At 43.1% G+C, this 12,452-nt stretch overlaps 1 protein-coding gene and 1 long non-coding RNA gene across 10 annotated transcripts in view; one reads left to right on the top strand and one right to left on the bottom strand.

Moving 5' to 3' along the window:
* The window catches only part of PHACTR1 (phosphatase and actin regulator 1), a 430,831-nt gene that overhangs the window by 277,061 nt on the left and 141,318 nt on the right, over nt 1-12,452 (top strand). The window lies entirely within an intron of this gene.
* LOC141982616 (uncharacterized) lies at nt 342-1,816 on the bottom strand. The gene is made up of 3 exons (XR_012638151.1): nt 1,783-1,816; nt 1,110-1,146; nt 342-421 (listed from the first exon to the last, which is right to left on the bottom strand). It is a non-coding gene; the product is annotated as an uncharacterized LOC141982616 (long non-coding RNA).

Below are 12,452 nucleotides of genomic sequence, written 5' to 3'. Positions count from 1 at the left end.
AGTTCTTTCTTGCACAACTCTTTTTATATCTTTAGGAATCTTTTATTGAGGAGCAAAGAATGAAGAGAGAAGAAAGGGCTGCATGTGCCTTAAGTCAGTTCTACTGGCTCTTTTTCCCCACACAGAAGCACTGACACATTACTTTGACTCTAAAATTCAGCACATCTGATGGTAATAAATATTAGTCTTGGGAAGACCCCACACGGTGCAGTGAGGTGGCAATGGCCAGCATGACTGGGGCACGCAGCCACTGCCACACCAACTCCACAGGAAGGAGGAGGTGATCAGAGTTGACCTAACCCAAGCCCAGGAGCCTCTGGTTGTTTTCAGACCTGACCCAACCCGACACTTGTAGTCAGGTCCCATCAGCTTTGGGTCAGGTTGCGCTGGGTTCTGCATCCTTCTTCAACATGTTCTTTGCCTGCAGGGAAACTTTGTTACTCTGTGCTGGAAAGGCAGGCCCCAAGATTTGAGATGCAGCAGAACTACTACCTGAAGCATTTGCACCTCGTACTCTGAACAAAAGAAATTATGCAGAAACAAATCTCATTTCTCACATCCGGATAGGCCTCTAATCAAATGACTGACAAACCCAATCCTCATGAAGGCCACAGGGGCCTCCTTACTGAAAGTACTATTACTAATAAGGAACCTGCCCATAGTCAGTCACCTATAAATTATATGAAGGACAAATCCATTGAATCAGTAGTTATTCCTGCTCATTCCTTATATAAACTGATTAAAATGGAGTAGAGATCTACTGAGGTTAAAAAAAACTATTTCAAAAGCTAAGTTAATCAAAAATAGCTATAGCCTAAGATATTTGGTATGACCATATTCTATACCTCATTTCATGAATAATTCTGACAGGACAGGGAGAACTTGAAAAGACTTGGAGGTTTGGAGCCTAAAGTCTCAATTTAAAAAAAAAAAAAATCTTTCTAATACAGGACCTGCTAAAGTCAAACAGATGCCATGCAACAGCTCCATTTGTGCTATTTATGGTAACCAGTGGGGAATGTTCTCTGCCTTTTAGATGTAAATTTAACACCATGTTAAGACAATTATGTGCCCCCCACCCAGGGATGAAAGTAACTTAAAGGACTTACCGTACTCCGGAGTCCTGAGCAGGGGGCATGGCCTCAACTGGAAGAGGGAGGGACTTTAAATACCCAGGCCCTTTAAATCAAGATTTAAAGGCCCCAGGGCTCTGGCTGCGGCTGGGAGCCCCCGGGCCTTTAAATCACCCCTGGTGCTACCAGCTGTAGAGGCAGCTGGGAGCCCTAGGGCTCCAGCCACTGCTACCGCAGTGGAGCTCTGGGCCCTTTAAATCGCTGCTGGAGCCCTGCCGCTGCCCCAGCAGCAGGGCTGGGGGGCGCTTTAAAGGGCCCGGGACTCCCCGCAGCGGCCGGAGCCCCAGATCCTTTAAAGCGCTGCCGGAGCCCTGCCACCACTACCCCAGGGGCTCTGGCAGTAGGGCTTGGGTGGCGCTTTCAAGGGCCTGGGGCTCCCCGCAGTGGCCAGAGCCCCGGGCCCTTTAAAGGGCCAGCCTGGGGAAGCCGGTCCGGCATGGCACGACGTACTGGCTATTGCCGGCACGCTCTACCAGACCGCATTGGCTTACTTTTACGTCTGCCCCCACCGCAGCTTTTCATAAGCCTACTAAACCTCTAGACAGGTTCTTGGATTTTCCATGCTTCTGTAGCAGTGGAATAAATTATTCTACCAGAGAATCCTCAGGTGTTCACAAAAATAAATAAAATTATAAAGTAAAATCCTTACCAGCTTCATTCTGCACACTAAACAAACACGGCATTTCAGATTCAGAGTGCTGCTTTCACTTGTAGACTAGCATCTGACTCCAGTATTTGAATGACTTGAGATGCAAGCCAGTGGTATGCCACTTTGCCTCCTTTTTGGGGTGGGTAGATTGAGATTGTCAAAAAGAAAATTGTTAGGTTAAAGACTTAGGCAGTGTGGGAGGATGGGAAGAAATTGTGCCTTTTTGAAAGGTTATACAAATAAAGTGGTTGTAGTTAACATTTTCTAAGGCACTTTTTGAAGAAGGAAAAGGATTTTTATAGATCTCAGTTATATATAGAGAGAGTTTAGTTTTATAGACCTCAGTACTGTGATGGCAGGTAAAAAACCCTCTGGAGGAAAGACTTTGGAAGAGTCTAATGAGCCGGGAGGGAAAGGAAATGAACATTTTGAAGAACTTTAGTTCATGCTTCCAAACTCTAATAACTCACCATCTGTGCCAAATATCAGAGGGTAGCCGTGTTAGTCTGTATCCACAAAAACAACAAGGTTTCAGAGTAGCAGCCGTGTTAGTCTGTATCCGCAAAAAGAAAAGGAGGACTTGTGGCACCTTAGAGACTAACAAATTTATTTGAGCATAAGCTCTCGGCTCACGAGAGCTTATGCTCATATAAATTTGTTAGTCTCTAAGGTGCCACAAGTCCTCCTTTTCTTTTTGCAAAAACAACAAGGAGTCCGGTGGCACCTTAAAGACTAACAGATTTGTTTGGGCCTAAGCTTTCATGGGTAAAAACACTCCATTTCTTCAGGTGCATCTGAAGAAGTGGGGTTTTTTACCCACAAAAGCTTAGGCCCAAATAAATCTGTTAGTCTTTAAGGTGCCACCGGACTCCTCACCATCTGTGTTTGTTTCACAGTAGGACCCTGAATAGGGATATGGATAAAACACCCGAGTGACCGTCTTCAGGCACGCGTCGTGCTAAAGTTGGGCTTTACTTACACTAAACACTTATTCACAGATGACATTGCACCATTATTCCTTTTATCATCATCTTTGGGAAATTCAGCATTCACCAACCTTGTGCATTGCTTTTCACACAAAATCTAGGGAAACCAGAGGTACAGATTATGAATAGCAGAAATGGATAGTATTACTTGAGTTAGTTTCTTGAGCACTTTCTGTGGCATTTTAATGGAATGTGAGAACAGAACAGCATGCTCAGTGCAGGGCTGCCAGTAAAGAGGTTAAAAGCACATTCTCTCATCACATCACACTGGGCCATGTTTTCCTCTTTGGTTCTCACTCTTGCTTTCCGTCTCTTCGCTGTTTCCTTCTCCTTGCACTGCCTTCCTCAGTTTCTATCTTCCTTCATTAGTCCTTAGACATTCCACTGCTTCCTATCTCTTGCCATTCTTTTTTCCTTGTCTGTTTTGCAAAACAGTGCTTCTTTTCCCTGGTGACTCCCATTTTAGTCGAAAAACTGGCTATGCATCTCCCTGATTCTTTTTCTGAAGAAAGTATTAAACCAACAGCAAAATTAGAGCACCAGCATTTATCTAGGCATGAGACTGGGTCATCCCTTTGTGTGCCTGTGAGGCATGTTCCTTGGTGAGTCGCACAGTTGATCTGTGAATGCCCAGAAGGGTGGATTCATAAGAATATGAAGATCCTCAAATAAATTGCATTTGTAGATTAATAAATTTGACTGACTAGATATACTCCTAACAGCTTCTAGCTGAGCAAGGGGCTGTGAATATAAAGACAACAGTTTTGAGGACACACAGCACTTTTCATTTTGTCTGTCATTAACTTTTAATTTCCTACACTGATATATGCATAGCATAGTAGCGCCCATTTGAGTGACTTGACTGTCCTTTTTTGCTTTGCTTTACTTTTTAATTAAGAACTTGCATACAGAAGGGGAAGCAATAGGCCTGTTGCTTCTTTCTCATCAGTTGTATGCAGGTGAAACTCCATCAGAGTCAATGGAATTAGTCATGATTTACATCCTTGTGAAAGAAAAATCAGGCCTTCATGTGTAACCTGAATGCATCTGTAGGTGTCACAGCTCTGTTCTGCTTGGAGACATAAGCTCCTATTGTTATCAAAATAATTACTTACACAGCATGATAAGTGCTGCAAGGTGTCAGCTTTGACTCCTGTGGCTGAAATAAATGACATAATGCATAAAACAATAGAAGCATTGTAAAGAAGCCTCCGTGTTTTTCTTCAGTTTATCCTCTCGCGCCCACTGCCCCCATTCAAATTAAAATGAATTTATCTAAGGTGCTGTGGTCTACATTTCCAAAAGTGACTAGTAAGTTTGTGTACTTCCATTTCTGGATGCCAATTTGAGACCCCTTAAAAACTTGTCAGCGTATGGGTGCTTAGTACTTTCTGAAAATTAAGCACTTTAAAGGTATCTCAGGTTGAGAACACCACAAACTAAGGCACCCAGAATCACCTGACACTTTTGAAAATGCAAGCCTGTATTTTTAGTGGAATGAGCTGGGGCTAAATAACCATCATTTTAAATGATAGCTTTTGATTAAAGAGCAAATAATTACTATATCACAGTAGCAAACATTAACATGAGACTTTCTCTCTTGGAAGGAATACTTATAAGTTTATTAACTGAAAACTATTAGATGAAAATAAAATTTTAAAAAATTCTTCCTAAGTAACTATGCAAGTACTTTGTACATATTTTTCTCTTATTAAAACTGAACCTTTTCTGTTGTCTAAATTTATCTTTAATTAGGATTTCGTAACCTTGCAAGAAAACTGCAGATGATTAAAACCAGCAGCCACATTCAGTTTGTGGCTTTAATTAGATGAAGCTTTTCATTGCCTGGAGTAGGAGGTGGTGCAATAGACTCTTTTAACATTTAATCTGGAGGTAGCTTTGCAATTATATTTCACACTATAAGGCAAAAGTTTTTAAAGGGGAAGAAAAATAAAAGGGATTGGCCATTGTATTTTTATATAATTTTTGCGTTGTGGTCTGTCACATTTTAAAGACGGATTGTTTTAGGAAGCAGATTAGCACAGAAGGCTCAGAGAAAACAGTCCTTATTTATAAAACCTCCTATCTGTTGCTTGAGCAAGTTCAACATGACAATAACAGAGAAAACATTTTCTTACTGAGTTTCATTCTAATCCTCACACCACATCCATTTTGCAGATTATTTCTCTGTGATTCTTAGAAACCTGGTGACCACCAAGTTTCCAGATCTTTAAACAGCTGATTCTTGAAGTAGAAGAGCATGTAGAGAAAGAATATTAAAGAGAGTTTGTTAGCAGCATCTCTGATATTGATTCAGACCTGGGATACTGGAAAATACTTTGCCACTACTACAACTTTACTGTATATGCCCCATTTATTGAATGGACCAAAGTACTTTTAAGAATTTGTATTGGTGCTGGTGATTCAGCAAGTGGTGCTCTTCCCTCTAAAGGTACGTTTACACCTCACACTTCTTATTGTGGTATATAGAGTACATACATGGCTAACCCCCCTAGCATGGCTATAAATGGCAGTGTAGATGGTGAGATGCATCTTCAATAAGTAAAGAGTCACCTGAAGCCAGTGGGTATGTGCCTGAGTATATACCCACATGGCTCTCTACATGCCCAAGCAGTGCCTCCCACATCGCCTACTGCCTCCCCCTGCCAGAGCCTTTTCTTGCAGCACTGAAAGGCTCTGGCAGCAGGGAGCTGCTGAAGTCTGACCCTGCTGCCTCCCACTTGCCAGAGTCTTTCACCAACATGTGAAGCTGCACACCATAGTGTGGACACCGCCTGCTTTTCATTGCGGCATGTAGCTACACATACCCTACACGCCAACGCCGCGGGTGTGCAGTGTAGACATAGCCTAAGTTAGAACTGGAACAGTATTCTACCATGGAGTCAGATCCATAGCCCCACTCTTCTTTGCATTGTTCCTACCTAGGGAGATCCCAGATGGCATATAGCTGCTGTGGTGACTCCTCTGTCACCCTATTCCTGACCCCGGGGTAAGGAGCATGTCCAGAAAAGAGGACACAGCTGGATACCCCTGCATTCCAGAGATCCCAGCTGCTAGAACAGTTCTTTAGGGCCACAGACGCCTTGGCATAAGTAAGAGCAGCCTTCAAGCTTTCTCAGTTCAGTTGGGTATCATGGGTATTGGGATCATGGGAGCCAGGGCCAGCTCCAAGCACCAGCAAACAAAGCAGGTGCCTGCGTCGGCAGGAGGTCGGGCTCTGGGGCGGCGGGAATTCAGTGGCCACTCTGTCACAGCGCGTTTCGCGCTCGGTGGCAATTCGGCGGCAGCACCATCACTCTGCCTCCATGTTTGGCGGCAAGGTTTTTTGTTTTGGTTTTTTTGGTCCTGAGGGGAGCATAAAGAAGGTTCAAAGCCATCTTTCCCCTCTGCCACCTGTCCCAAAGCTGGTTCCAAGCACACTTCAGCCAGGCCAGAAAATAAGCCACATGGTGTTAAAGGGCTGAAGGAAGGTGCTGTGTTTCAGATGAGATGTGAAAACTAGGTCCTGACCATTCATTCAGTCACTACAGATCCCATAGATCCTGTTTCAAGTTTTGTTTTTTTGCAGGGGGGTTCCTCTGGAATACTAGCAAACTTCCAACTTCTGGTTACTTAAGTGCCCTTAGGATTTCCATTGGATACACTTTCTAATCTAAACTACTATTGTATTGATGTGAACTCTTAAACAGCTGCTTCGCTTCACCCCAGAAAGTGGCTGCATTTCTGTGGTGGGTATAATAGTTTGGTAAAGCAATTTAAGGTCCTTCAGGTTTAAAGGTAATATACACATTTAAGATATTAATATTATGGGCTACTGGAATGGCTCTGGGATATCCATGCATACTTAAGGCTACATTTCACAGTTCTTTATTGCAAAAAACAGCAAGTGAAGTCAATTGGGGATTGAACTCCATTTTTCTAAATGGTGAGGCTCTGGTGCTGGGCTGACCCCTGTCTAACTCATGTTTAATTATACTAAAGTATCCCTATTAACCTTTCTGGATGATACGAAAAATACAGTTATTAAGATAATTAGTTACTCTTTCCCTATGAATATTAAAGTCAGTAGGAGTTTTGCTCAATCAAGGACCACACAGTTTCCTGCTCAGGCATTGGTCCCAGTTTAAAAATGTCCCTGGTGAACAGTCACACCTGGCTACACTTACTGAGAGGTTGTTTTGCTGGACTAGTTTAAAAAATATGCAGTTCTTCTCTCCATAAATCCACTCATAGGTTTCACTGTGGACACGTTTACCGTAGTGATCATACATAAGTTTGCAACATCATAAAAAGTAAATTCTGTAACATGCTCTTTAAAATTCAAACATTACACAACGATGAATAGCTCTCAAGGAAGAGCAATCAATTAATGTTTTACAGTAGTCTACTCTATCACAATGAGCCTTTTTTAAAACAACTAACAAAATCATCCAAAGCACAGGACTTGGTGATGGGGGACTTCAACTACCCAGACATCTGTTGGAAAAATAACGCAACAGGACACAGATTATCCAACAAGTTCTTGGAACGTATTGGAGACCATTTTTTATTTCCGAAGGTGGAGAAAGCTACGAGGGAAGAGGCTGTTCTAGATTTGATTTTGACAAATAGGGAGGAATTGGTTGAGAGTTTGAAAGTGGAAGGCAACTTGGGTGAAAGTGATCATGAAATGGTAGAGTTCATGGGAATGGTAGGAGGGAGAACAGCACAATAAAGAAAATGGATTCAAGAAGGCAGACTTTAGAAAACTCAGGGAATTGATAGATTAAAATCCCATGGGAAGCAAGTCTAAGGGGAAAAACAATTGAAGACAGTTGGCAGTTTTTCGAAGAGACAAAGAGACTGTGTAGGAAAGATAGGAAGTATGGCAAGAGACCACGCAGGCTTAACCAGGAGATCTTCAATGATCTAAAACTCAAAAAAGAGTCCTACAAAAAGTGGAAACTCGGTCAAATTACAAACGATGAATATAAACAAATAACACAAGTATGTTGGGACAAAATGAGAAAAGCCAAGGCACAAAACGAGATCAAACTAGCTAGGACATAAAAGAAAACAAGAAAACATTCTACAAATACATTAGAAGCAAGAGGAAGATCAAGGACAGAGTAGGCCCGTTACTCAATGTGTGGGGGAAAGTTATAACAGAAAATGTGGAAATGGCAGAGGTGCTTAAACTTAGACTTCTTTGTTTTGGTTTTCACCAAGAAGGTTGGTGGCGATTGCACGTCTAACATAGTGAAGGCCAGAAAAATTAGGTCGGATCAGACTCTAAAATAGGGAAAGAACAAGTCAAAAGTTAGTTAGAAAAGTTAGATGTCTTCACTAGGGCCTGATTAAATGCATCCTAGAATACTCAAGGAGCTGACTGAGGAGATATCTGAGCCATTAGCAATTATCTTTGAAAAGTCATGGAAGATGGGAGACATTCCAAAGGACTGGAAAAGGGAAAATATAGTGCCCATGTATAAAAAGGGAAATAAGGACAACCCAGGGAATTACAGACCAGTCAGCTTAACTTCTGTACCCGGAAAGATAATGGAGCAAATAATTAAGGTGATAAATAACAATCAGAATGGATTTGTCAAGAACAAATTGTGTCAAACCAACCTGTTAGCTTTCTTTGACAGGGTAACAAGCCTTGTGGATGGGGGGGAAGTGGTAGATGTGGTATATCTTGACTTTAGTAAGGCTTTTGATACTGTCTCGCATGACCTTCTCATAAACAAACTAGGGAAATAAAACCTAGTTGGAGCTACTATAAGGTGGGTGGATAACTGGTTGGAACATCATTCCCAGAGAGTAGTTATCAGTGGTTCACAGTCATGCTGGAAGGGCATAATGAGTGGGGTCCCGCAGGGATTGGTTCTGGATATGGTTCTGTTCAATATCTTCATCAATAATTTAGATAATGGCATAGAGAGTACACTTATAAAGTGTGTGGACAATACCAAACTGGGAGGGGTTGCAAGTGCTTTGGAGGAGAGGATTAAAATTCAAAATGGTCTGGCCAAACTGGAGAAATGGTCTAAAGCAGGGGTGGTCAAACTTTTTGGCCTGAGGGCCACATCGGGGTTCTGAAACTGTATGGAGGGCTGGGTAGGGAAGGCTGTGCCTCCCCAAACAGCCTGACCTCCCGGCCCCTATCCACCCCCTCCCACTTCCTGCCCCCTAACTGCCCCCCTCAGAACCCTCGACCCATCCAACCCCCCACCCCCACTCCTTGTCCCCTGACCGCCCCCTCCTGGGACCCCCCACCCCTAACTGCCCCCCCAGGACCCCACCCCCATCCAACCCCCCGTCCCCTGACTGCCCTGACCCCTATCCCCACACACACATCCCAACAGGCCCCCTGAGACTCCCACGCCTACCCAACCGCTCCCTGTCTGCCCCCCGGGACCCCCGCCCCATATCCAACCCCTCCGCTCCCCGCCCCCTTACCATGCTGCTCAGAGCACCAGGACTGGCAGCTGCACTGCTGGCCCAGAGCCAGCCACGCCACCATGCAGTCTAGAGCACTGGGGCAGGCCAGCTCTCGCAGCCGTGCTGCCCGGCAGGACCTTGCTGCCCAGAGCCCTGGCGGCGCGGCAAGCTGAGGCTGCGGGGGAGAGGGGACAGCAGGGGAGGGACCAGGGGCTAGCCTCCCCGGCCAGAAGCTCAAGCGCTGGGCAGGATGGTCCTGCGGCAGTCGTTTACCCACCTCTGGCCTAAAGTAAATAGGATGAAATTCAATAAGGACAAATGCAAAGTACTCCACTTAGGAAGGAACAATCAGTTGCACATATACAAAATGAGAAATGACTGCCTAGGAAGGAGTACTGCAGAAAGGGATCTGGGGATCATAGTGGACCACAAGCTACATCTGTGTCAACAGTGTAACGCTGTCGCAAAAAAAGCAAACATCATTCTGGTATGTATTAGCAGGAGTATTGTAAGCAAGACACGAGAAGTAATTCTTCCACTCTACTCCGCGCTGATTGGGCCTCAGCTGGGGTATTGTGTCCAGTTCTAGGTGCCACATTTCAGGAAAGATGTGGACAAATTAGAGAAAGTCCAGAGAAGAGCAACAAAAATGATTAAAGGTCTAGAAAACAATGACCTATGAGGGAAGATTGAAAAAAGTGGGTTTGTTTAGTCTGGAGAAGAGAAGACTGAGAGGGGACATGATAACAGTTTTAAAGTACATAAAAGGTTGTTACAAGGAGGAGGGAGAAAAATTGTTGTTCTTAACCTCTGAGGATAGGACGAGAAGCAATGGGCTTAAATTGCAGTAAGGGCGGTTTAGGTTGGACGTTAGGAAAAACTTCATACACATTGCGAAGAGAGTGGTCACTTTGGATGGGCTATTACCAGCAGGAGAGTGAGTTTGGGGGGGGGGGGGCGGAGGGTGAGAAAACCTGGATTTGTGCTGGAAATGGCCCAACTTGATGATCACTTTAGATAAGCTATTACCAGCAGGAGAGTGGGGTGGGAGGAGGTATTGTTTCATGGTCTCTGTGTATATAATGTCTTCTGCAGTTTCCACAGTATGCATCCGATGAAGTGAGCTGTAGCTCATGAAAGCTCATGCTCAAATAAATTGGTTAGTCTCTAAGGTGCCACAAGTCCTCCTTTTCTTTTTGCGAATACAGACTAACACGGCTGTTACTCTGAAACATGATAACTGTGTTTATTTCAATGAGGAAAGGTTAATATTTTTAATTGGAAGGACACTGTGCTATGGTACTTTACAATCAAATTTCTTCATTGTTGCTCGTGGTGGCTGCTTCCAAGTTTGAAGGATTTTCTTCCTGAAATGTTTGTTCCTGAGTTAATATTACTCAGGAAGAAGCAAGGAAATCTGTAAAAGTATGAAAAGTTTAGAAGGTACCAAAGATGGTAGAACTAGTTGAAATTTTATAAAAGAACAATTTTTCATCAAATAAGTCTCTTTTCTCAAATGATTTTTTGTGTGAAAAATTGCCATTTTAATTTCCCCCAATAAATTTTGTGTATTTTATTTTTATATTTAAAATATTTAGTTGCAAATGTGATGAGAATTTTTTTGATATTTTTTGTTTTCCAAAAATATGTTAATTTTGAAGAAAACAAAAATGGGTCCTTTGAAGTGAAAACACTCTTGAAATTTTAGTTTTTCATTCAAGTACGTTTTCATTTGTTAACCAGCTCTAAAGAGAACCTGCCAAGGCCATTTAAACCAAAATACACATAAAAGGGCAAGAGGGTGTGCAACTAAGTTAACAAAGATACCAGCACTAAAGCAATTTAATAATAGTTCTTTACACAGAGAGTATTAAATGTATGGAATAACCGACCAATGACAGCAATGGGAGTCTCTCATAGTGTTTAAAAAAAATGAGACCTGATCAGCCAAGCACAAGAGCAGAAATGTGAATTTAATTCCCAGACTTTACCTTTCACTTCCTGAGCAATGACAGCCCATATTTCCCTTAGGAAGAAGTTAAAAGGGTTGTGTTGGAGCGATTCATGCTGATTGTGTTGTAGCATTGAAAGATTTGGAAGAAAATCTCACCCACATCCTCTTGGGCTGGAGATTCATGACTGTAAAGAGGAAACATTGTCCAGTGGGTCAGGCACAAGACTGGGGGACAGGAGATATGGTTTCTGTCCCTGCTTCTGTCCTACTTGCTGTGCCATGTTGGGTAAATCTCTTAACTTCTCCTTGCCTTAGGGCTGGTCTACACTAGAAGATTAGATCAACCCATCTACGTCATTTCAGGCATGTGAAAAACCAACACCCCTGAGCAATGTAGTTAAGCCAGCCTCAGCCCCTGTGTAGACAGCATTAGGTTAATGGAAGAATTCTTCCATCAACCTAGGTACGGCCTCTCGGGTAGGTAGATTAACTACAGCCCCTTTCCTCGTTGCAGTAAGTGTCTGTGCTACAGTGGTGCCACTGCAACTGTGCCAATGTAGTGTTTCAAGTGGGGCTCATACCTACTTGGCAACATGTTTTGAGGCTCATTTAATTAATGTTTGTTAAGCCCCCGGGCCAGCCTTTGGTCGGGGGGATTAGATCAGCTGCCCTGGGCATCAACATTCAGGTGCACCATACCATTGGATTCAGGAGTGCCAAATCCTTGGGCATGGGGGAGATAGGGGAGGCAAAGTGTTGTTTGGGAGGGGGGGTGCTTTGTATGGGAGAAGGCGCCGAAAACATTTTCCACCCTGGGCAACAAAACACCTGTTAAGCCTTTTGAGCCTCTTGAATGGAAGCTGCTGTAGAAGTATAAATTATTTGTGCGTGTGTGTGTGTGTGTGTGTGCTAAAATATATGCCCTTGCGAGGTGGGAGGAAGGTGTTGTATACTGAGAAAATTGGAAGGGAACTCAGGAGACTCTAGCCCAGGTTCAGCAAAGCATTTAAGTACATGCTTAACTTCAAACATGTGAGTAGCCCCATTTAAGCCAACAGGGCCAATGGTACTTAAAATTAAGCATGTGCTTAAATGTTTTGCTGACTAGGGGTCTCTGTCATGAGCACTATAGAAAACTGAATACAAAATTGGAGCAAAACAAAAATGAGACTTCACATGCATTTCTGTGTTTCAAAATTGTAAATTTTCTGAGGCATGTGACAGTCTACAAAATTCAATTGAAAAAATAGTCATGAATTTAGTTAATTTAAAGAAAATGTTAGCCA

The sequence above is a fragment of the Natator depressus genome, chromosome 2, assembly GCF_965152275.1.
Source record: "Natator depressus isolate rNatDep1 chromosome 2, rNatDep2.hap1, whole genome shotgun sequence".
NCBI classification, from domain to species: Eukaryota; Metazoa; Chordata; order Testudines; family Cheloniidae; genus Natator; species Natator depressus.
Note: the sequence above shows the minus strand (reverse complement) of the source record. Positions and strands in the feature narration are given on the sequence as shown.